The sequence below is a fragment of the Trachemys scripta genome, chromosome 8 (assembly GCF_013100865.1).
Source record: "Trachemys scripta elegans isolate TJP31775 chromosome 8, CAS_Tse_1.0, whole genome shotgun sequence".
Classification (NCBI taxonomy): domain Eukaryota; kingdom Metazoa; phylum Chordata; order Testudines; family Emydidae; genus Trachemys; species Trachemys scripta.
The window spans coordinates 24932515-24959288 of record NC_048305.1 but is presented as its reverse complement, the minus strand read 5'-3'; positions in this window follow the sequence as shown (position 1 = coordinate 24959288).

Below are 26774 nucleotides of genomic sequence, written 5' to 3'. Positions count from 1 at the left end.
AAAGGAGCCACTGTTGAGAGGGTCCTGAACTTTATTTAAGTTCATGATTACCACTAACACAGTGACCGCCACACCAAAATTGTAGCCTTAGTCATCACCCATACAATAACTTTGAGTTTTCAGATAACTCACCTAGATTCTGGGCTGTTACTCATATTGTTCTGACAAAAATTGGAAATTTTAATATTGGAAATTTTGCTTTTTAAAAAATGAGTATATTACCATAGATTCATAGATTTAAAGTCCAGAAGGGATAATCGTGACCATCTAGGCTGACCTTCTATATAATACAGGCCATAGGACTTCCTTGAATTAATTCCTATTAGAAATAGGACATATCTTATAGGGAAAAAAAATCCAATCGTGATTTTAAAAATTGCTAGTGATGGAGTATCTACCATGATCTTTGGTAAGTTGCTCCGATGATTAACCACCCTCCCTGTTAAAAAAATTGTTTTATATTCGGTGTGAATTTGTGTAACTTCAATTTCCAGCCATTGCATCTTGCTACATCTTTGTTTGCCAGATTGCTTTCTGTTTTCTCTTCCCTATGGAAGTATCTACAGAGTGTGCTCAAGTGACCCTTTGATCTTCTCTTGGATAAGCTAAACTGATTTTGCTCCTTGAGTTTTTCATTAGAAAGCACGTATTCCAATCCTTTAATGATTCTTGTGGCTGTTCTCTGAACACTCTCCAATTTTTAAACATCCTTCTTGAATTATGGACACACTATTCCAGGAGCAGTCATACCAGTGCTAAATACAGAGGTAATGTAACCTCTGTACTCCTACTTGACATTCCCCTGTTTATACATTCAAGGATAGCATTGGCCCTTTTGGCCACAGCGTTGCACTGGGAGCTCATGTTCGGCTGACTATCCACTAAGACTGCCAAGTCCTTTTCAGACTCACTGCTTCCTATGATAGAGTTTCCCATCCGGTAAATATGGCCTGCATTCTTTGTTCCTAGATGTATACCTTTACATTTGGCTGTATTGAAACACATGGTGTTTGCTTGTTTCCAGTTTACCAGCAGATTCCGATTCCTCTGTGTTGCTGACCTGTCCTCTATATTATTTACCACTTTTCCCCTCCAATTTTTGTGTCACCCACAACATTATCTGTGATGATTTCATGTTTTCTGCCAGGTCACTGAAAAAATGTTAAATAGGCCAACTGGGCCAGAACCAGTCCTTGTGGGACCTCAGTAGAAACCCAACAGTTTGATGATGATTTCCCATTTACTATTCTTTTTGGAGATGTGCCAGTTAACCAGGTTTTAATCAATTTAATGGCTGCCATGTTGATTGTGTATCATTCTAGGAGGGTTATTAATCAGAATGTATGGCACTAAGTCCAATGCCTTCCAGAAGTATATTACATCAACACTATTGCCTTTATCAACCTAACCTGTAATCCCGTCAAAAAGATATTGTTAGTCTGACAAAATCTATTTTCCAAAATCACATTGATCGACATTAATTATAATACCCTCCTTTAATTCTTTATTAATTGAATCCTGTACCAGCCATTTGATTTATTTTACTGATGCCATGGTGATAGGCCTATACTCACCTGGATCATTCCATTTACCCTTTTAAAATATTGGCACAACATTAGCTTTTTTTCCAGTATTGCAAAGCTCCTTGAAAATCAACATTAATGCTCCAGAGATCTTCGTGGCCAGCTCCTTTTTAAAATTCTCAAATGCAAGTTATATACACCTGCTGATTTAAAAATGTCTGACTTGGTAGCTGCTGTTTAACATCTTCTTGTGTTACTGTTGGAATGAAAAGTAGGATGAGAGGACATCATCTCTATTTGGAAAAAAACCCAGATGAATAGAAATACCGAATACTTCTGTGATTTTCACATTATTATTGACAATTTTACCATCTCTGTCTAGTAATGAACCAGTACTACTGTTGGGATTCCTGTATTCCTAATATATTTAAACTCCTTATTGTCCTTGGCTCTGCTGGCCATAGATTTCTCTTTGTGTCCCTTTTACTTCCTTTATCAATTATATACAATTCCTAGCTTCTTATTTATATTCACCACTACAATCTTCCCCTTTCTTTTATTTGCTATATATGGTTTTATTTTGATAGCAGTGTTTAATTCTCCTCTGAGCCAAGCTGGCTTTTTAACGTGCATAGCCTTTCTTTTTGATTGTGGGACTGTAGTTTTTTGGGCATCTGGTAAAATATTCTTAAACAGCTCCCAGTTATAATTCACATTTTTCTTTTTAAATTCTTTCTTACAGTTTATAATTGTTTTCAGCTTTGTAAAACTGGCAGTTTTAAGCTAATAGTTTCTAAGTCATACATTACTGGTTTGGACTTTATTCTGTTTGCACACAAGAAATGTAATCAAGTTGTGCTCACTTGCACCTAAGTAACCACTAATTCAATTCCTTTTTATCTGTCAAAGTGACGTCTCATAAAGAATAAGTTGGATGCACCTCTTGAGTTGTGATCTCAGTTAGCTGTTGAAATCACACATGACTGACTATATTGCAAGTGTCAGAATATTGAGATAGCACCAAAATAAGAAGCAAAAAACAAAATTTTTAATTTAAAAAGCAAGGGGAAAATGTTAGATTCAGATTTAAAGTTTTTCCAAATGGGGGCACTGTTGGTACAGGACTTATATTATCTTTTTTCATATTGAATGTAGCACTCATTAAAGACTGAGAGTTTCAGTATATTTATATTAGGCATTTCAGAGAATGTGTTGCAAAATTATTTTTACATATAATACCAGGGCTGACAAAAGAACCAGAAAAGACGGTGAAGGAAGATATTTTTATAAAAAGGACTTTCAATTTAACCATCCACTAAAAAGATTTTCAAATTCCAAGGAAGTACGACAGCTCACTGGATAAGAAGAGTTGGCAAATCTGCATTGTAAGTTCAGAATGGTTTTTTACTTTTGATTTTTTTTATTTTAAGAGACTTTGTCAAGATTCACAAACAGAGAATGCAACCCTTTCCCTGCTGGACCAGTACCTTACCTGATGTTTTCCTGTCTTATCAAAATCCATGTCCAGATAGGGGTATTGTGACAAGGTGCCAGGCTGGGACTGCTGAGCCAGCCCTCTGTCATGCCAGCTCCCATTAAGGGAAGTAAATTGGAGCTGGCTAGAGAAACCTCTGCCTGATTGGCAAAGGGGAAACAGCTGCCAGCTTGATTAGCCTGGGGCTGCATAAAAGCCTCAGGGGAAGGAAGCTAATGGGGGGCAGATAGAAAGGAGGAAGCCAGAGAGTGGGAGCTTGGCTTTCCTGGTTGCTGCAACTGGGAAATCCTTTAGACTGAAACCCCCCAAGCTATATGTGGGGGTGAGATGGTGGTGGGAATTGCACCCTGTAAATAAACTGCACTGGTAATTGCTGAACCTGAGGGTCTCTGAGTGGTTTTTGGAGCAGAGCAGAGGCAGGCACAAAGAGGGCCCTGCTGCACCCTATTACACATGGGGGTTTGTCTGGGACCCTGAGCCAGTGCAAGAGTTTAGTGATTGGGAGATGGAAGAGACCCTGCAATGGCTGGTGAAGCTGCAGGAGGAGATGCAGAAGGCTATGCAAGGCCTTTAGCAATCCCACCATGTGGAAAAGCAGACCTTACTTACCTGGAAGACTGAGTAGCAGAAAAGCCTCCAGGACTTCATATGGGAGTAGGCCACTATACAACAGCAGCTCCTGCAGAGGATGGTGAGTCCCACAGTGGGGGATGGTACCCAAGGGCTGAGCATAGGACTATGTAAGATGGGCCTGGCAGATGACCCAGATGCATTCCACTGCACCTTTGAGTGGGTAGCCATGGGGGCTGGATGGGACAGGGCAACCTGGGCCCTGTGGTTGGCTCCCTATCTGGCAGGCAAAGCCCAAGTGGCCTATATGGCCCTGAGGGAAAAGGAGGTCTGGAATTAAGATGCGTTAAAGGCGGCTGTCCTGTGTGAAGTACCGCCAGAAGTTCCGGTCAGCAAGGTGGATGGGGTTTGTAGCCCTGGCCATTTGCCCAAAGGGGGATGGACTGGGCCACTTGCTGGCTGAGACCCAGCACCCAGACAGTGTAGGAGATTATGGATGCGCTGGTCCTAGAACAGTTTCTACAGGGCCTCCCTGAGAACATCCGGGTACGGGTTAGGTGGCATCATCCAAGTACAGTGGAGGGGGCCATGAAACTGACCGATGAATACACAGAGGCCAACTTTCCCAGGAAAGAGGGATGGTCCTATAAGGATGTAGAGTCTGGGAGAGAGCCCAGAGAACCCCAACCCAGAAAGGGCCCAGAGGGGAAAAGGGAAGATGCCCGAGGAGCTCCTCCTGGGGCCTGACTGATTGTTTGCTGGCAGTGCAGGCAACTGGGACATAAGAAGGGGGACTGCCTGTACATGGAGTGTGGCGTGGCCAAGTTTTGCAGCCGTACAAATGGTGGAGGGCAGAGGAAGGGGCAGAAACTGTCCACCATTCTGGTGATGGTGGGGTGGAAACCGCAGAGGGGCCTCATAGATACAGCCTCAGCCTGCTCTCTTATTTCAGAGGGGGCTGGTAAAGCCATACTGGATGATTCCTGGAGCCAAGATGGACCTTGAATGTGTCCAGGAGGATAAGAGACAGTGCCCTATGTCCCAGGTGCCCCTCAAGGTCTGGGGCAGGTATTGGTGGAAATGGGTTGGGGTGGTAAAGGGGCTGTCTTATCCAGTAGTGTTGGGTACAGACAGGGACCCTGTCCCCAGAGGGAAAGGAGGCACTGGGAGGAAGCACATGCTGGGGAAAGGGGTTGGTATCCCAAAGAAAGGGGTGGAAATCCCTAGACCATGAAGCTCTGGTAAGGAAGGAGACCAATGTCCACAGGAGATTGAAATAAAAAGCCCTAGACAACAGAGCCTGAGTCAGAAAGGAAATAAGGAAGGAGAGACGAGGGAGACATCCTGCCCAGGGCCCTTAGCAGAGGAGACAGGCCCAACAGAGCTCCCTACAAGGCGACCTCCAGGAGAAGAGGCCCAGGCCCTGCTTTCCAGGTTTGAGGAACCTGAGGCCCTGGGTATCCAGGGGGAAGTAGGGACCAACCCCAAACCCCTGCCAGAAGGGGAAGAGGGAAAAGGAGGGGGGACACACCCGGAGGTGCGAATGGTGTGAGGACCTGTGGGTTGCGGTTGACCTATGAGGGCATCCCTCCCCCCAGGGTAACTTCTGTGGGTGAGAGGATACAGGAACCCCACAAGGAGGACCCTGGGGATCACCTGAAGGAGAATTCCCCCATAGTGCCCGTCTGGTAGAGGGGATGGGCAAGGACAAAGCTGGTGGTTAGATAAGGGGGAAGGTGTGTGACAGGGTGCTGGGCTGGGACTGCTGAGCCAGCCTTCTGTCATGCCAGCTCCTATTAAGGGGTGTAAATTGGAGCTGGCTAGAGAAACTTTACCTGATTGGCAAAGGGGAAACAGCTACCAGATTGGTTAGTTTGGGGCTGCATAAAAGGGGAAGGAAGCCAATGGCGGCAGACAGAAAGGGGGAAGCCAGAGAATGGAAGGAAAGTGGTAACTCTTCTCTCCTGGCTGCAGAGGCTGGGAAGTCTTCTAGATTGAAACCCCCAAGCTGAAGGTGGTGGGAATTGAACCCTGTAAATAAACTGTACTGGTGAATGCTGAACCTGAGTGTCTCTGAGTGGTTTTTGGTGCAGAGCAGAGGCAGGAGCAAAGGGGGCCCTACTAGTCATAGATTCTAGGACTGGAAGGGACCTCGAGAGGTCATCGAGTCCAATCCACTGCCCGCATGGCAGGACCAAATACTGTCTAGACCATCCCTGATAGACATTTATCTAACCTACTCTTAAATATCTCCAGAGATGGAGATTCCACAACCTCACTAGGCAATTTATTCCAGTGTTTAACCACCCTGACAGTTAGGAACTTTTTCCTAATGTCCAACCTAAACCTCCCTTGCTGCAGTTTAAGCCCATTGCTTCTTGTTCTATCCTTAGAGGTTAAGGTGAACAAGTTTTCTCCTTCCTCCTTATGACACCCTTTTAGATACCTAAAAACTGCTATCATGTCCCCTCTGTCTTCTCTTTTCCAAACTAAACAAACCCAATTCTTTCAGCCATCTTTCATAGGTCATGTTCTCTAGACCTTTAATCATTCTCGTTGCTCTTCTCTGGACTCTCTCCAATTTCTCCACATTTCTTGAAATGAGGTGCCCAGAACTGGAACAACATTCTCGTTCCTCTTCTCTGGACTCTTTCAAATTTCTCCACATTTCTTGAAATGAGGTGCCCAGAACAATACTCCAGCTGAGGCCTAACCAGTGCAGAGTAGAGCGGAAGAATGACTTCTCGTGTCTTGCTCACAACACACCTGTTAGTACATCCCAGAATCACGTTTGCTTTTTTTGCAACAGCATCACACTGTTGACTCATATTTAGCTTGTGGTCCACTATAACCCCTAGATCCCTTTCTGCTGTACTCCTTCCTAGACAGTCTCTTCCCATTCTGTATGTGTGAAACTGATTTTTCCTTCCTAAGTGGAGCACTTTGCATTTGTCTTTGTTAAACTTCATCCTGTTTACCTCAGACCATTTCTCCAATTTGTCCAGATCATTTTGAATTATGACCTTGTCCTCCAAAGCAGTTGCAATCCCTCCCAGTTTGGTATCATCCGCAACCTTAATAAGCGTACTTTCTATGCCGATATCTAAGTCGTTAATGAAGATATTGAACAGAGCTGGTCCCAAAACAGACCCCTGTGGAACCTCACTTGTTATGCCTTTCCAGCAGGATTGGGAACCATTAATAACAACTCTCTGAGTACAGTTATGCACCCACCTTATAGTAGCCCCATCTAAGTTGTATTTGCCTAGTTTATCGATAAGAATATCATGCGAGACCGTATCAAATGCCTTACTAAAGTCTAGGAATACCACATCCACAGCTTCTCCCTTATCCACAAGACTTGTTATCCTATCAAAGAAAGCTATTAGATTGGTTTGACATGATTTGTTCTTTACAAATCCATGCTGGCTATTCCCTATCACCTTACCACCTTCCAAGTGTTTGCAGATGATTTCCTTAATTACTTGCTCCATTATATTCCCTGGCACAGAAGTTAAACTAACTGGTTTGTAGTTTCCTGGGTTGTTTTTATTTCCCTTTTTATAGATGGGCACTATATTTGCCCTTTTCCAGTCTTCTGGAATCTCTCCTGTCTCCCATGATTTTCCAAAGATAATAGCTAGAGGCTCAGATACCTCCTCTATTAGCTCCTTGAGTATTCTAGGATGCGTTTCATCAGGCCCTGGTGACTTGCAGGCATCTAATTTTTCTAAGTGATTTTTAACTTGTTCTTTTTTTATTTTATCTGCTAAACCTACTCCCTTCCCATTAGCATTCACTATGTTAGGCATTCCTTCAGACTCCTCGGTGAAGACCGAAACAAAGAAGTCATTAAGCATCTCTGCCATTTCCAAGTTTCCTGTTACTGTTTCTCGCTCTTTGCTGAGCAGTGGGCCTACCCTGTCTTTGGTCTTCCTCTTGCTTCTAATGTATTGATAAAAAGTCTTCTTGTTTCCCTTTATTCCTGTAGCTAGTTTGAGCTCATTTTGTGCCTTTGCCTTTCTAATCTTGCCCCTGCATTCCTGAGTTGTTTGCCTCTATTCATCCTTTGTAATCTGTCCTAGTTTCCATTTTTGATATGACTCCTTTTTTATTTTTTAGATCATGCAAGATCTCGTGGTTAAGCCAAGGTGGTCTTTTGCCACATTTTCTATCTTTCCTAACCAGCGGAATAGCTTGCTTTTGGGCCCTTAATAGTGTCCCTTTGAAAAACTGCCAACTCTCCTCAGTTGTTTTTCCCCTCAGTCTTGATTCCCATGGGACCTTACCTATCAGCTCTCTGAGCTTACCAAAATCCGCCTTCCTGAAATCCATTCTCTATTTTGCTGTTTTCCCTTCTACCCTTCCTTAGAATTGCAAACTCTATGATTTCATGATCACTTTCCCCCAAGCTGCCTTCTACTTTCAAATTCTCAACGAGTTTGTTAAAATCAAGTCTAGAACAGCTTCCCCCCAGTAGCTTTTTCAACCTTCTGAAATAAATATGCCCTTTTACAGGTACCCAGATGTCTTTCTGTATGTCTAATGAGGTTTACATAGTATATTTGGCAGTATATCTAGTTCTATCATGTAGAGCTGCATTTCAATTGCAGCCAAGTAACTGACCTATGGTGGTAGGTTTGTGAGATCCATGTCTATTCACATGGAGGAGGTCAGTCTTGATAGATGGCCATGTTATGATGTTACTATGGAATATTTAGTTGCAAAGCAATGTGGTGATGTCAAATCATAAACATCTTATTGTGATTTTTGGGAGCTTTTTGATATGACAGTTATACAATCATCATGTTCTGAAAGGTTCCCTGCTCACAGAATCTAGGACTGCCCTACTGAATCTAGGATGATTCCCCTAAAACTGGGAACATTAACTTGATTTCAGACTTCTTGTCCACTGTGAGAGATGCAAAGAACAGCCAGGCACAGCTGCTACAAGGGCAGGCCCACTAATGGCTCACCTGCTAAAACAACAGCGATTATAAGAGTTTCTTTAAGTCTGAGCTGAAGCAATGTGCAAGATATGCAAACACAGCAAGTCTAGTCCTGGGATGGTGGACTTTAATAAATAGTTATATTTACTAGTGTCTGGCTAGGAATTCTCTGTGATAAGAATATGCTAAGTAAACTAAAGAGCAGAATGTCTAAGACCATGATTAGGCAGGCTATGGTGTGTGTGTGTGTGTGTGTGTGTGTGCGCGCGCACACACATTAGAATGCTGGCTAATGAGGAAACGAGAACAACTCCTTCACACTGCTGAAATTAGGATGCTTATGCGGACGCTGGATAAGGCGAGCTGATAGGCTATGCAGTAAAACAGTACAAGTCATGATACAGGTAGCCCCCATAATGGAAAAGTTGAGGGACTATCGACTGAAATGGCTGGGTTGGATGAGATGTGGGAATATGCTGGCCAGAGAGGAGTAGGCATGGGACAGGCACTGTGTGGCTGCTCTGTGGCTGTTTTCTGCCAGCAGAGTTGGTGCAAAGTGGCCACAGGGCAATGATGAATTGGAACTTGGACTTTGTCCCTAGATTATCAGCAGGAAAAAAATGGCTTTGGATTTGCCAAACTTTGTGGCCAGTAGCAGAATCTGCCTTCCATTAGGTTCACACATCCCTGAAACTGTGAGAAGATTAATTCAAAGCACCAGCCAGGAGCCAGTTAAAATAACTGCCCATTCATGTTTGGGCAGCTTTCATCTGATATCAACATCATGGTTCTCCAGTGAAAACTGCCATTAGTGCTTATGAAATACCATTCACTTTAAAAGAGAAATACATCTCACTTCAGTCCCAGGTGGGCAAGTTTCACTGTCATATCACAACTCCCCCACCACTTGGCACTCTATCCCTTATTGGTAATCTCATTAGAGGGGCCAAAAACTGAGACCTGACCATGGCATCATATCATCCGTAAGGGTGGTCCTTACAAATCAGGGTAGAGGTAGAGTGATGGATTGGTTTAAGGAGCCTTGCATTGCTCCTGCTTGTGCTTTTTCTGTTACATTTGTAAACAGTGGGCTTTTGGTTCCCAAACAGTGTATCTATTTAACACTTCTCATGTGTCTAATAATTCACAAACATATGATAGAAATAAAGATGCCAACTCTAAAAGTGAAACTTAGTACCATATCCCATTTACTGCAGATATTTTTGTTTACATGGGATTGTATTGTTGGTCACAAGAAAGGGAACTAGCGTGCTGTGTGAGCTCAGGAGATCCTTGGGTAATTATTTTCCTATGTCTGCTTGGTTGCTGGTTGGTGATCTCTGGGAGATGCATAATACAACTGTGACCATAAAGCCATTTACTGAACACATGCCCTGGGAAAAGAATTTAGCCTACAGGAATCTTTCTTGTCATTATATATCACAACAAAACTGCAATTGCCTTTGTCACCTTCTTCTAGCACAAGCTTGCCTTCACTCCCTCCCTTCATTCCTTGCTTCGTGTAAGACAGCTTTTACATTATGTATCTGGAAGCTATTTTCATAATGTTCCCACTCAGAATAATTTAACTCATAGCAATCAGTGCTGCAGAGGAGAAGTGTCAAGTCTCCATGTCTAAAGACATCTTGGGAGATGAAAAAACTGCATTAGGCTCTAGAAGGTGATGCTACTCACTGTAAAGTTAATGGGTTGGTCTGTAAATCAATATGAAATAGCCCTATTGTTTGAAAATCTTATTTCAAGTTAATGTCCAATTAAAATATATGCCAAGCCTTGTGTATTGGCTTTTCACATAAAATCCTTGCTTAATTTTCATTCCGAGTACTTGAATTCAAGTGCTGTATACAGTGTGGTACGAGTGCTTGTGTTGTACATCTCTGAGCTGGGATTCTTTTATATCTGAGGCCGTTTACCTGTGGCAAAGGATTTGGTTTTTAGCCAAGTTGGAGAGCTATTTTATTTAGAGACTGATGACTCTTTATAAATGTCCCAAGAGAATAAGCTGTGTTAATGAAAACAAGTCTGGTGGCCCTTAAAGACTAACAGATTTATTTGGGCGTAAGCTTTTGTGGGTAAAAAAACCTCACAGTGAGGTTTTTTACCCACGAAAGTTTATGCCCAAATAAATCTGTTAGTCTTTAAGGTGCCACCGGACTCCTTGTTGTTTTTGTGGATACAGACTAACACGGCTGCCCCCTGATAGCTGTGTTAATGCATTATGATGATTCATGAGGATTTGTTCATAACAGGAGGAAATCCCTCATACATTTCATTTTCTCCAAGTTCAGCCAATTGCTTAGCCTCTTGTCCCTCATAAGAAAGAGTGGCTTAAGCAAACTATGAACTCTTGGTTTCTTCCATGTACAGTCCCTCCAGTGCAGGAAGAAAGGTCATTGCATTGAACATGTTGCACTGGGTTTTAAAACTCTTAGTACAGTCTTTTTTTTTTTGCCAAAGGTAACAGACACAAAAACAATTCTCCCCTCCTATTTCCTTCCTTCTGGCTGCTGGTAGTGTTAGAGCTATAATAGTATCTAGAGGCTCCATTGTACTAGGCACTAGACAAACATGTCCCACAAAGCTTAGGCCCACATTTTTAAAGGTATTTAGGCATTGCTATGCTCTGTCTTGCCATGTCTCACTGATTTACAAACCTAAATCTCATTTTCAAAGGGATTTAGATCCTTAAGAGTATAAACTCCATTGACTATTATGGGATAGTTCTTTCGATTTTGTGTGGGTCTTTCCAACAGCAATAAATATGGGGGGAAATGATAAACTAAAATATGTAATTATGAGATATCAAGAACTGGTTGAGGGACTCAAGGACAGGAGGCATGACTTAAGGTTGCGTGTGTGGTTTTTTATTTTTGGTGGTTTTTTTTAATAAACTGACTTTATTTTGAGTTAATGTTCCTTTAAATAAAGCTGTCTGAGCCATTGGGACTGACTGGGGAACAGGCTTAGGGTTTCTACCCTTCCCAGTATTTCTGATAGACCTGATTTTATTGCCATGACTCCGTATTTCACAATCAGTTGCAGAATGTTCACTGTTGTCCTGAAAGTACTTTCAGAGTCTGTGAAATGTCATCATTTAATGACAGTGTCATGGCATGAGGGTTTGAACAGCACCACAACACAACCTGCTGATGTGATGTTTTGAAGAAATATAATGAAACTGCACCAAGACATTACATTAACTCCTCACTTAAAGTCATCCCGGTTTCATTGCTGATCAATTAGGGAATATGCTCATTTAAAGTTGTTTAATGCTCCCTTCTAAGAGCTTTTGGCAGCCTCCTGCTTTGTCTGCTGCTTGCAGGAAGAGCAGCCCATTGCAGCTAGCTGGTGGGGGCTTGGAACCAGCATGGACCGGCAGCCCCCCTATCAGCTCCCCGCTCCCCTAAATTACCTGTTTAGCAGCTACCCAGCAGGCTAGCAATTGCAGCTGTCCCTCCCTGCACTGCCATGTGCTGCTCCTGCCCTCTGCTTGGAGCTGCTCGCCGAGACTCCTGCTTGCTGTGTGTGAGGGGAGGGGAGGAAGAGGGGGGATAATGTCAGGGTGTCCTCCTCCCCGCCTGCTCCTGCACCCTGCTTACCCCATCTTCCATAGAGCAGGGGGGACACACCAGGGCTCAGGACAGAGGGAGCTTGCAGCAGCTGCAGTCTCAGCAAGCTTATCTAATTAACAAGGCAGTGTACTTAAAGGGGAAATGTGCATATCTCCCTCCATTCCTGCTGCCTTGTAGATCAAAAGAATTAACGCTTGAGGGTTCAGCCAATTGCTAGTTCATCATTTAGCAATAAGGGAAATATCCCACCCTCTGACTCTTCCATCTCAACCAAGCTTCACAATCATCATCACTGTTTTACCAGTATTAAATTGTTTGTTTAAAACTTATACTGTGTGTGTGTGTGTGTGTGTGTGTGTGTGTGTGTGTGTGTGTCTAATATAAAATATGAGAGTCTTTGGTGAAAAAAATTTCCCTGGAACCTAACCCCCTCATTTACATTAATTCTTATGGGGAAATTGGATTTGCTTAACATCGTTTCGCTTAAAGTTGCATTTTTCAGGAACATAACTAAACGTTAAGTGAGGAGTTACTGTATTACTCTTGCATCTGATGAAGTGGGCATTCACCCATGAAAGCTTATGCTCCAATTCTTCTGTTAGTCTTAAAGGTGCCACAGGACCCTCTGTTGCTTTTCACAGATTCAGACTAACACGGCTACCCCTCTGATACGATGTATTACATTATGTAGGGACTACCTGGTGCTTCAGAGCCTCACAACTTTTGTCCAGTCACACAGTCCACAATATTGGTAATTTTATAGTAACGACTGGTCCCAGACAGAGCATGTACCAGTGTGATAAAAATGTGTACAAAATGAGTAGTTTTACAAAGTGGGTAGCAATATTCTGTAGCAGATAGAGAGCAGTTGCAGAACCAGGTAAAGCAGGGGCTTTTGCTTTGTGGAGAAGGAATAAATGGGGCCCAGCTGGGGTTGCCCCTCCCCTAGCACTCCCCAGATCCAGAACAGTGCAGGAGAGATCCTACCACTTTGGGGAAACACAGACCCAGGTGGTGCCTCTGTCACAGATCCTAATGAATGCTCCCTGTCAACCACCCACTGGTATTGCTGTGAGGGGAATCTATGCCTCTGTACTCTGGATCTCCTGTGGTATGCTAGGCTTCTAGTGCCTTGCCAGGCTGGAACATTAGTTTCCCTCTTGGGCACTGACTGTCAGCTACTATGTTTTGGAAATGAGGTTCCTCAGCCCGTCTGACCTAGGCCCCAGGATCAGTGCTGACCCCCAAGATGCCCTTACTACACCCATCCCTTTCCCAGAACTCCACCCCAGAGCTTAGATTCCCTAATAGTCTCTTCACCTCAGCTTCACTCCATTCTTCTCCTCCTCTGTCCTACTCCCCACACCTTCCCTTCCCATCAATGTCCATCTCCCTTCATTTTTCTTTCCATTTAGTTTCTCTCTTCCTAACCAACCCTCTTCCAAAAGAAACAAACACGGAACAAACATTTTTGCCACTATTACATTGTCTACCCTGCTTTGTATGCTGTATCCCTTCCCCTCTTTCATGTCTGTCTTGTTTGTTTAGATTGTAAGCTCTTTGGGGCAGGGAGACTCTACTACTCTCTCTTTATACAGTATCAAGGACAACAGCATTACTATAATAGGTTTTAGAAAACTGATGAGACGGTAAAATGTCATGTTTGTATTCCCACCCCCCCAGTAAATACTAGAGGTTAGTGAATTCTTTTAGGCAAATATTTTGTTAATTGAAAATGCAGTTTTGATTGAGCCAAAACTATTTGCAATCTTGATGCAAATTCATTGAATAGCCTTAACCAAACTGAAAAACTCAAGACAGTTCAGGAATGTCAAAACAAAATGTTTAGTTTCAGCCTGACCTGAAATTTTCTATTTCAGACATGTAAAGGACCAGATTGACAAAACCCCAGGGGGAGGAGATCTCCCTTTATAACTTTTAGACCAATGGTTAGGGTACTGTCCCAGGATGTCTCCATGGAAAAGTGTCCTAGCCGTTGGGCTACAGGATATTCTGCAGTAGATGTTTCTTAGTCTGAAGCTGTTCTACTTTTTATAAATAATTAGCCATTGGAGCAGGGTCTTGAAGTTGGGTCTCCCACATCCTAAGTACATGCCCTAACCACCAGGCTATACAGTCATTCTCATTCTTTTTCCCTATCCCAGTGACTCATAATTGTCATCATAAAATACCACTATGAATGGGTCAACTGAAATTGCAGTTTTCAGCAAATAAACTATTTGTCCAATTTTTTTTGCCTTGCTCTACGTTTAGCAAAGATCTGAAAATAAATTTGTTCACCTGCAAACTCTCAATCTGTTTGACTTCTCCAGCAAGGAGAACATTCATACAGATCCTACTTCTTGATAGTTGTATCTTATGTGCAGCAATTCAGTTTCATACTTCTCTGAGCCCTTTGAGATATTTCAGTGACTGATAGTTTTTCACCCTAAGGGTTTCATTTTTCAGAAGTTCTGGTCACTTGTAACGCCAGCTGAACTCAATGCAGATATTCAGCACCTCTGAAAATTAAGCCCTAAAGCCCAATTCAACTCCTGCTGAAATCAATGGAAAATATTCTTTAACTTCAACGGGAGTCGGATTGGGTGCTACAAAAATAAGAGGCTTTTATGAAATTGAGACTTGGAGAATGAAAAAGAGAGAAAATAGCAGGAAGTGTTGGGTATCGATGCAGCTTCAAAATGGACTAGCACCTCATTAGATAGAGAGATTGGAGACTATATGGCACATTTAATCCCTCCTGGTGGATTTATTTCTTTGCTTTATCATCACCTCGGGATTTTCAAATGCAACTTTTGTGTCCCTATGACATTAAATACTGTGCCTGGAGCGGTTACAGTTTGTCCCCGTGTCTTTTGATGCTATTGCATGAAAAATGAAATCTTTAAACATAACTTCTCTGTCTGGTGGTTAAGTATGGTTCCTAGATTTTATCATATCGCTTCTGAGTAAGGAGTAGAAGGCTTCCTGCTGTGTTGTTAGTGATTTATTTCTCTGGGCTATGATTGCTAATGATCAATCTCTGTTTCTCATCAATATGTGTGCACACATAGGTTTTAGGCCCAGGGCAGTGGAGAAAATGGTCTGTAACCATGGAGAGATGAAGGGTGTTTAATCATTCTCTGTCACATTTCCCTTTTGCTGTTTATTCCGGGCCCCCCTCCATTCCTCCTTTGCAAACTCCATGTGAACTAGACCTTGTAATTACTTTTTTGAGAATTGTAACTACAGGAGGTGGCTATGACAGGCTTCCCTTCCTTAATGCTTTCTGACAGGTTACAGACTGTATGAACCTTCTTGAGCCTCTTTAAAAGAGGCAGAAAGCTCAGTGTGTTTCTTTACACTTTCCTCCAGACTGCAGTGCTAATCCCTATCCAACTTTGGAATTCATTTAAAACAAAACCCCACCCTTTTTCTTTTCTGTTGAGTCAATGTAACTCCCCCGTTATTTTATTTGTTAAGCATTCACCAGTGCAGTGTACATTCTCCAATTAATCTCCTGTATGCCAAGCTGTATCTGACATTTTCCTTACATTTCACTGTAGGTTAGTGTGATAGGGTGGAAGAACCCTGCACCATTTCTGGCAGCCTGGGGACTAAAACACTACTTCAGGCACCAGGAGGCAAGGTGCTTCTCCTGCCATTGCTGAGACTGTAGCCTGGAGAAGTCCAGTACATAATCTAACTGGACAACAGGGGTTCCTGGAGGGAAATGTTAATGAGTCCAATTGGCAGCATATATAGCAATCTCCAATGGTTTGAGAGGTCTAAACTGGCACCAGAAAAAGAGCAAGAGGAAAGAGAATTGAAGGCTCAGAGGCCAGATGAACATGTTCTCTAGCAGATGGACTTGCTCCCTGGTTGGCTGAGAGACAGGCTTAACTTGTCCTCAGAGAGCTGTTGACTGAGTGTCTTTGAAAATTCTAAATGCAGGGAGGGGTTCAGACTGGCTATAAGAAGGTTCCCCTTCAGTCCTGAGAACTTTGGGGTTCAGCAAAGCCTGGTACAGTAAATCCTCACTTAAAATCGTCCCGGTTAACGTTGTTTTGTTGTTACTTTGCTGATCAATTAGGGAACATGCTCATTTAAAGTTGTGCAATGCTCCCTTCTAATGTCGTTTGGCAGCCGCCTGCTTTGTCCACTGCTTGCAGATAGAGCAGCCCGTTGCAGCTAGCTGGTGGGGGCTTGGAACCAGGGTGGACCAGCAGCCCCCCCTCAGCTCCCCCTATCAGCTCCCTGCTCCCCTAAGTTCCCTGTGCAGCAGCTGCTCAGCAGGCTATCAATTGTCAGCAGTTCAGCTGTCCCTCCCTCCCACTGCCATGTGCTGCTCCTGCCCTGTGCCTTGGAGCTGCTCCCGGAGACTGCTGCTTGCTGTGTGTGTGTGGGGGGGGAGAAGATGGGGGCTAATGGCACGGTGTCCCCCTCCCCCCCTGCACCCTGCTTACTCCATCTCCCACAGAGTGGGGTGGGGGGGATAGGGGGGAACACGACAGGGCTCAGGATGGAGGGAGCTTGCTGGCAGCACCTGCGATCTCAGCAAGCTGATCTAATTAACAAGGCAGTGTACTTAAGAGTAGGGTCAGCATACTTAAAGGGGAAATGCGCATCTCTCTCTCTCTCTCTCTCTCTCTCACAAGGTGTGCGTCTCTGTCTGCGATGCTATCTCCCCTTCCTCCATTCCTGCTGCCTTGTAGAGTGTGAGAGTTAACCCTTGAGGACTCAGCCAATTGCTAGTTCATCATTTAGCAGTAAGGCATTCCCTGGGAAATATCCCACCTTCTGACTTCTCCACCTCAACCAAGCTTCACAATCATAATCACTGTGTACAAGTATTAAATTGTTTGTTTAAAACTTATACTTACACTGTGTGTGAGTGTGTGTGTGTGTGTGAGAGAGAGAGAGAGAGAGAGAAATTTCCCTGGAACCTAACCCCCTCATTTACATTAACTTTTGTGGGGAAATTGGATTCGCTTAACATTGTTTCACTTAAAGTCACATTTTTCAGGAACATAACTACAACGTTAAGTGAGGAGTTACTGTATTTTAGATTGACAAAGCTTGGATTTTACAATTTTAAAAAATATTGATAAATCAGGTGGGATTAGCACTCAGCCTAAAGGGGGAAAAACCCATTGTGGCCATTTCATTCCTAGTGCACATGGCCTGGTCCATCATGGCTCAAGTTGTGTGTTTCCAGTTTAAGACACAGGACCATTGTATAGCATTGCTTATAAAGCTGCCAGAGTTGTTTAGTGTGTTAAATTTGTAAGTTAGTTTTAGTTCTCTCTGTGGTAGCCCTATGCTGCTCCCCCTCCTCATTGTTCACAATATGCTGATTTTGATATAGAATCTCCCCACACGAATTAGAGTTTATTGAGAAAGTAAATACTAAAGAGGAGCTAGTCTCAGTGATTTAGAAGCCGGAAGGGCCATTTCCAATCATGTTTGCTTGAGTTGAGTTACACCTTATTGGCATTTTCTGCACACTCAAAAAAAGCATCTTAAAAATGATCATACTCTTCCTAGCACTTACCATAATGCTTTGGAATTGATAAATACCTATTACAACAAACAGAATAACAAACGGACAGATCTTATTACAGTATAGTAATTCATCACATGATCACGATCAGTGATCATAGCCCAAGTTGCTGTCCGAGACAGGCTACTGGGCTAGGGGATCTGCTCAGTTCCAGTAGGGCAGTTTTAAAGAACTGAATGGCTTTTTTAATAATATTTTTCTATAAGTGAGAATGTTTTAAGCATCCCTGTGATTACAGATGGACTTATCTTTCTCTCATTTTTTTTCAAACTCAACTGTTTTTTAATGTCATTAAGAGTTCACTTTCAGTTGTAGGTGAAAGTTCAGCTGTTTCAAAATTCTGAACTGGTTCACCTATCCCTGTTAGGGTGTAGTGTAAAAAAAACTAAACAAGCCAACCCACTATCTGCCGAAGTAAAACACGCATCATATATAGCTATCTTACAAAAAATGAGTTGCTCTTGAAGTGAGAATTCTTCTGCATGATGTTATATATTCTATGTCATTGACTATTTCTGTTAATGCATATACATAACCACTGATTTTATTTTCTAAAAGTGAGTATCTGAAACCTAATATAAACACATTTACAGTGTAATAGTTATGGACAAATGTAACTTCACTTAAACTTTGGGTAAGATTTACTGAATTCTAGCAGGTATCAGGGTTTATTTTGCCTCTGTTTCACCAGTTTTTTGGTTTGCTCTAGTTATCAGAGTAATCTAGTTTGCTCTAGTTCTACATTCTGTTCAGTGCTTTCCCACTAATGTGTTCTCATGTATTTAGTTTGTGCACCATCCAGTAACTTGAATGCTGTCATTGCATTTGTAAGTAGTTTCTCCTGTGCTGGATATTCTTCACTATACTACCTGTGTCTTTGGGGACCTGGAAACTGGTAGAGTTATGTGTGTGTATATACTCCCATAAGCAATCTAAATTCATTGGACACTGTATGGGAGTAATGATATTTCCCTGAAGAATTGTTGGAAGGATCAGATTTCTGGCTTGTATTTCTCCTTTATTTATTCATTTACTTTATTCTTGTGTTTCAGATGAGCATGAATGAGGTACATTTCTTATGTGTTTCATGGTAATTTAGCTTCAGTAGCCATCTGACTTTTGTACTGTACACAAACAAGTTAATATACTTAATTTGGAAAATTTTTGTCATACTTTTCATAATGCCCCTTTTTCTCAAAATTTGCATTTGTGACTTTTTCATACTATCACAAGTTTCACTGGATCCAGAGTCTCATGTTCTTGGTTTTAAAATGTATTTCTACCATACGGTGCATAACTTTGCCATTGACTTCAGGGGGAGCAGGATCTGCCTTTGCTTTGTTTTTGTCTGCACAGCACAATCCTGGGTTTTCATTAGTATCTAGATTCTTATTGTTACTGTGATTAATTTGAACAAGAGTGTTGTCAAGCTTAAAAAGAAAATAGTATTGTCCGTGTTAGGCCTAAAACTTCCAGAAGCTTCACAAAGCAAGCCTTGAAAAATTAGCTTTAAGAAGCAAGCTTTGCAAAAGGAAACAGACTTGTGGTCAAAACGCTCTGCTACCAGATACCACATGATGCTAATTCCATAAAGTGAGATAAGTTGTATCCCCTCCTCCCCCCCCGGGAACAGCTTGTCTAGCCGGCTATTAGACAAACCACAGTTGAGACAATGGGCTATATGGTCACAAGTTATCTCCATGTGCATAACTTATAAAACTAAACCGACAATTGGCTACAAGAAAATAAGTAAGCATGAATTATACAGCTAACTCTAATCACATTAAAGATTTGGCCTAACCTGATTGGTTGACCTGCTTCAAAACACAGCGGGCAGATAAGAATAAATGTGTAGAGCCTCAGGGGTGTGTGTATGTGTGTGTGTGTGTGTGTGTGCGCGCGCATCTTGGTCTAGGATGTGGTTCTTCTTGATCGTCTGACCCACACCCCCTAAACCGAGGAAACCTGAATCACACCGACTATCTGTACCTGGCCAGTTCAAAGAGTGGTCGACTAAAGGGTAACGTATTCTCGGCAGGGTAAGGTTTTAAAATAAAATAGTCTGGTTGCATGCAGGTTAAGGTTACAGAGTAAAGAAGTCTGGGTTGCTCGAGCTAAATTGATCTCAAGTTGTGTTGGCACTACAGTATTACAAATGGTAGCGTCAGGCTAATTTGATCTCAGATTATATTAATGCTGCAGTATTAGTTTACTTGTACTTGTGCTTGTCTTCTGTGTTGCATTTATAGATGTAAGTCATTAAAAGCCTTTCTTGAGGAATAATCAGTAGTTTTAATTTCTTTTATACGGACACCACTTAACCTCATTACATCTGTGTTGGGTGGTGGGAAGTAGTGATCACCCAGAGCCCCATTTGGGCCCTGATGTGTGTCCCCTTCTTCCTATATCTCCGCAGTTACTTGTAATGACTCTCTTAATTTCTATCCTGAATTAATCCATCAACAATACAGAGTACTTTTTTTGGAGACTAGCCTAAGATCTTAGGTCTCGATCCTGCCAAGACTTGCGCACTGTGAATAGTCCCATTGATTTCAATGGCTACTCTCAGTATGTAAACTTAAGACCATATTTAAGTCTTTGTAGGATCATGGTCTTGTATACTAATGGGCATTATAAAGAACCTTCCGCTAGACAGATGTGTTACAAACTGATCAAAGGTTTCACTTGCTTTTTGTTTTGCAGTTAAATTCTTGGCACTCAGATGTGCTATTTTCCTCAGGAATGCAATACTCTGAATGTATTTTGATCAAAATATTGATTTTTTTTAAATTTTTTTATCCACTTCATGGCCTTTGGTTATGAATGTGTTGGAAATCTGGTTAGAAACAAATACTGTTTTGAAGCATTAATTCCCACTGGGCTTCTCCATAGCTGCTGCTGTGTCCTCTGTTTGGAACAAGGGAGCCCAGAGGGCAGTCTCTCCTTGAGAATGCTTCTGCATCAAAGATCAGAAGAAAGTTGTTGTTAGTGGTGTTCAAGCAGGGGTATGGGATTTAGACCTCCTAGATTCTATTCCTGGGTTTGCTACAGAGTTCCTGTGTGACCTTCAGGGCTGGCTCCAGGAACCAGCGAAGAAAGCAGATGCTTGAGGCGGCCAATGGAAAGGGGCAGCACATCCAGGTCTTCAGCGGCGGGCCCCTCAGTGCCTCTTAGAGTGAAGAACCCGCTGCCGAATTGCCACTGAAGAATGAAGCGGCGTGGTAGAGCTGCCGCCGAAGTGCCGCCGATCGCGGCTTTATTTTTTTTATTTTTCTTTTTTTCCTCCACTTCGCTGCTTGGGGCAGCAAAAAAGCTGGAGCCGACCCTGGTGACCTTGGGCATGTCACTTAGCTTCTTTGTGTCATGGTGTCCCTATCTGTAAAATAAATACTGCTGTGTCTCATTGAGGTGTGTTGGGCTTCATTAATGTTTGTAAAGTACTCAGCAATCTCTTATGAAAGATGCCTATCCTAGCCAGTGACTTCCTATGTCAAGGGGGTTAAAAAAAATCTCCATGACTTATCACAGTAACTGTGTGTAAAGGTTTAGGGGTGCAGATAATTTAAGACTGAAGGTGCAAACACTTTGTTCTGCCGTATTTTAAATATGGGTACCTAACCCATGGAATAAATATCTATTTAATACTGATGTGAATTAGAGAGCAAGGCACTTTGAAACACTGGCTTGATTTCTCCAAGAAGCAATATCAGTGTCATTAACAAATAAGAACTCTGTTTTACAAACCATGGGACAAGAAAAAATTCTGAGCCTTCCAGCAGCTTCTGCTTAAAGACAGAGTGTGACGCCAAGTGGCATTCTGTGTCATATGCTGCCAGATATTATTTTTTGCCTCATAGAATTTGGATCCACTCAAGTGGTGTAAAAGAAAAATTAAAAATCAGCCTACCGCTGTTACTTACAAGCTTTCAAGTGTACTCGGAAGGTGGAGATCAACAGGAAACCTTCATGGAAATATCAAATTAAAAATGAGGATTATCTCCCTAATTTAAAAATTGAAGTGAGAAGCTGTCTGTACTGTGAGTCTGTGTTCCCGAACAGACTTGAAAAGGTCACTTCAGACAGTTTTGTCAGTGTCATTTAAAAAAAAAAAAATCTGCACTTATAGCCTGAATCTACTCCCAGCTGATTTTGGGAAAGGCATGCAAGTTCTTTTAAATAATGGTGAAATTGCTTTCATAAGACCCATGTCTTTCCAGTCCTTTATAGTATAGTCTCTATATAGTTTTCTATGGGATCCTAGCAGTGGTATTTCTATTTTTTTTTTCATTTACAGACTAATGCTGGGTTTGGAGTGAGATAGTACCTATCAGTAGGGTGCATTAACACGATTCCACTCTATGTTGAGGGAAAACAGCAAAGTGAAATTGATAGGCTCTCCAGTGGATAGTACTTTGGAGGTATTAGGAAATTCACTGTGCTATTCTGTTTGCTTTTGGAGTAAACCAGTGTGAGTGAATTGCTGAGGGTTTGATCAGTGGGGAATTCTGCAATAATGGACGTGGTAACTGAGGTCTGAAAGAGTACAGCCATCTTTACCCAGATAACCTTTGGAGTTATGTCCAAATGAAACCATTTTGATGGAGATGAATGCAGCCCACTTACATTACTTTTAACATATTCCATTATTTGTGAAAACTGTGTCGGAGAAATCTCTGCTTCCACAACTGATATGATGCAGAATCATCTATTTTTTTAACTGAAAAAGGGCCCTTAAATATTACTGGTAAAAGTTACAAACCAACAAATTGGATTGGGCTCTTGGTCCTCTAGATAATAATCTTTAAACTTTTAGTATCTGACAGCTGGTAACCAGACTCTTAAGTTTGTTCTTTCAGAATACCATGAACATACAAAGATTCAACCATAGAAAATCAGCTTGACTTTATAAAAATATAGGATGGATTGGGATGGATCATTCTCAATTCAAATCTGTTTTGAATAACTACAATTTTTAACTAGCACCCATTTCATTACAAATCAATTTGGTTAAAACAGGGCCCCATCTTGAAGTCCTTACTCAGGTAAAATGACCATTGAACCTTAGTGTGATGTTTCTGTAGAGATGATTCAATATAGAAATACATATCAAGTAGTGAAAATATGTGGAGTTTTCTTTTTTATGCAAGCAGAAAATGTGCAAAATCAGTTCCACATCTAGATATGGATGTGGAAAAGGAAAAAAATGGTTAAATGTGGATCCTGCTACTTTTATTTATTTTATCATGGGATAAGAAGGAAGGTCCTCTCACGGATTGGTAACTGGTTAAAACATAGGAAACAAAGGGTAGGAATAAATGGTCAGTTTTCAGAATGGAGAGAAGTCAATAGTGGTGTCCCATCTAAGTGTCTGTACTGGGACCAGTCCTATTCAATATACCCTTTTTTCCAGATCATTTATGAATAAACAGTGAGGTGGCAAAATTTGCTGATACAAAATTACTCAAGATATTTAAGTCCCAGGCAGACAGCGAAGAACTACAAAAAGATCTTTCAAAACTGGGTGACTGGGCAACAAAATGGCAGATGAAATTCAATGTTGATAAATGCAAAGTAACGCACATTGGAAAATATAATTTGAACTATGCATATAAAATGATGGGGTCTAAATGGGCTGTTACAACTCAACAAAGAGATCTTGGAGTCATTGTGGGCAGTTCTCTGAAAACATCCACTCAATAAAGCAAACAGAAAGGTTGGGCATTCTTAAGAAAGGGATAGACAAGACAGAAAATATCATATTGCCTCTATATAAATCCATGGTACACCCACATCTTGAACACGGCATGCAGATGTGGTCATCCCATCTCAAAAAAGATATTGGAATTGGAAAAATGTCCAGAAAAGGGTAACAAAAATTATTAGGGGTATGGAACAGCTGCCATATGAGGAGCAATTAATTAGACTGGGACTTTTCAGCTTGGAAGAGAGATGACTAAAGGGGGAATATGATAGGTCTATAAAATCTTGACTGGTGTGGAGAAAGTAAATAAAGAAATGTTATTTACTCCTTCTCAGAAGACAAGAACTAGGGATCACCAAATTAATAGGCAGCAGATTTAAACCAAACAAAACAAAGTATTTTCCCCACACACTGCACAGTCAACCTGTGGAATGCCCTTGCCAGAGGATGTTGTGAAGACCAAGACTAACAGGGTTCTGAAAAGAACTACATAAGTTGATGGAGGATAGGTCCATCAATGACTATTAGCCAGGATGGACAGGGAAGGTGTCCCTAGCCTCTGTTTGCCAGAAGCTGGGAATGGGCAACAGGGGATAGATCACTTGGTGATTACCTGTTCATTCCCTCTGGAGCACCTGGCATTGGCCACAGACAGAATACTAGGCTAGATGGACTTTTGATCTGACCCAGTATGGCTATTCTTATGTTCTGATGCTACTGGCCTATGCAACAAATTGTAGCAACCTCCCTTCCACTCCAGCAACTTTAGTCAAGCGCTCATTATCACCCGCAGCTTCTAATAATGGCAGCAGCAGTCACGCTGGCAACATGAAGAGATAAGGGTGCAAAAGAGAATGAAGCAGTGCTACCACATGCTGAAGGCAAGTGGAAGGGGTAGGGGAAGCACAGGGAGCACATCCCTAGCTGATTCCAGTTGAGATCTCATCCGCATCATGTGTCTGCACTTGTCCTGGCCCCATCAAAACTGCCCCTAGCGAGAAAGGGGAGCATTTTCATGGTTTGTGTGTGTGTGTGTGTGTGTGTGTGAGAGAGAGAGAGAGAGAGAGAGAGAGAGAGAGAATAAAACTCTTGCTACAGTTAATGATGCTTTGAGCATACACAGACCTAGATTCTGCCACACTTACTCACAATGAGTAGCACATTATAGTGCAAGTAATCCTACTGCAACCAAGAGGCGAATCTCAAATAGGAGTGAAGAGGTTATTTTACTTCTATATTTGGCACTGTTGCAACTGTAGCTGGAATATTGTGTCCAGTTCTGGTGTCCACAATTCAAGAAAGATGCCGATAAGTTGAAAAGAGTTCAGAGGAGAGCCACAAGAATGATTTGAAATATTAGAAAAAACTATATTGTAGTGATAGATTGAGCTCCTTTAGTCTATTTAGCTTAAAGAGGTTAAGGGGTGACTTGATTACATAAGAACAGCCATACTGGGTCAGACCAAAGGTCCATCTAGCCCAGTATCCTGTCTTCTGCCAGTGGCCAGTGCCAGGTGCCCACAAGGGAATGAACAGAACAGATTATCATCAAGTGGTCCATCTTCTGTTGCCCATTCCCAGCTTTTGGCAAACAGAGGCTAGGGACACCATCCCTGTCCACCCTGGCTAATAGCCATTGATGGACCTATCCTCCATCAACTTAACTAGTTCTTTTCAGAACCCTGTTATAGTCTTGGCCTTCACAACATCCTCTGGCAAGGCATTCCAGAGGTTGACTGTGCATTGTGTGGAAAAAATACTTCCTTTTGTTTGTTTTAAACCTGCTGCCTATTAATTTCATTTGGTGACCCCTAATTCTTGTGTTAGGAGAAGGAGTAAATAGCACTTCCTTATTTATTGTCTCCATACCAATCACAATTTTATAGATCTCTATCATATCCCCCCTTATTAGTCTCTTTTCCAAGCTGAAAAGTCCCAGTCTTATTAATCTCTTCCATACCCCTAATCATTTCTATTGCCCTTTTATGAACCTTCTCCAATTTCAATAGATCTTTTTTGAGATGGGGCAACCAAATCTGCACACAGTAGTCAAGATTTGGGCATACCATGGATTTATGTAGAGGTAATATGGTATTTTCTGTCTTATTATCTATCCCTTTCTTAATAATTCCCAACACTGTTTGCTTTTTTGACTGCCACTGTATATTGAGTGGATATTTTCACAATGGCTCCAAGATCTTTCTTGAGTGGTAACAGCCAATTTAGACCATTTTTATATGCCTAGTTCAGATTGTTTTCTAATGTGCATTACTGTTGCATTTATCAACATTGAATTTCATCTGCCATTTTGTTGCCCAGTCACCTAGTTTTGAGAGATTCTTTTGTAGCTCTTCACCTTCTGCCTGGGACTTAAATATCTTGAGTAGTTTTGTATCATCGGCAAATTTTTGCCATCTCACTGTTTACCGCTTTTTTTCAGATAATTTATGAATGTTGAATAGGACTAGTTCCAGTACAGACCCATTGGGGAGGAAGAATGGGCACCATTATTTACCACTCTCCATTCTGAAAACTGACCACTTATTCCTACCCTTTGTTTCCTATCTTTTAACCAGTTACCAATCCACGAGAGGACCTTCCCTTTTATCCCATGACAGCTTACTTAGCTTAATAGCCTTTTGGTGAGGGACCTTGTCAAAGGCAAGTACATTATATTCACTGGATCCTCTTGTCCACATGCTTTTTGACCCCCTCAAAGAACTCTAGCAGATTGGTGAGTAGGGTGACCAGACGTCCTGATTTTATCGGGACCGTCCCGATATTTCCTTGTTTGTCCCGCGTCCCGACCGACATGCGGTCGGGACAACCGGACAAACAAGGAAATGCCCCAGAGCCTAGAGCCCGGAAGTACTCGCACCCCCCCCCCGCCCCGACTCCGCCCCCTCCCCCCCGATTGGCTCCCTCCCCGAATCCCCGCCTCTTCCCCGGGCTTACCATTCCTCCTCCCTCCGCAAGCGCTGGAGGGAGGCCCGGGAGACTCAGGGGAAGCGCGGGGCCGGGGTGAGTAACCGTCCGGCCTGGCCCCGAGCAGGACTCAGTCGGGTGGTTGGGCGAGGAGGGGGCGGCCCACGGGGCCAGGCGGCGGCTGTTGTTGTCCCCCCGGGCAGCGGGACTCGGGAGTAGCCGCTGCTGCAGCTCCCACTGCCGCGGGGGAGGAAGCGGCCATGGCGCTCCGCGGCTGCGGCGCCTCCGAACCCCACGAGCCGGGGCCTGCTGCGGGGACTCAGCAGCGCGCACGCTGGGCCCAGCCCCTGGCCAGTCGTGTCTGGGCTGCTGCCCAGCTGGTGCTATCCCGCGGCGGCCCCGGGGCGGAGGCATCGGCCGCCCAGCCCCGTTCGTTCCCCTGCGGGACGGGGGGG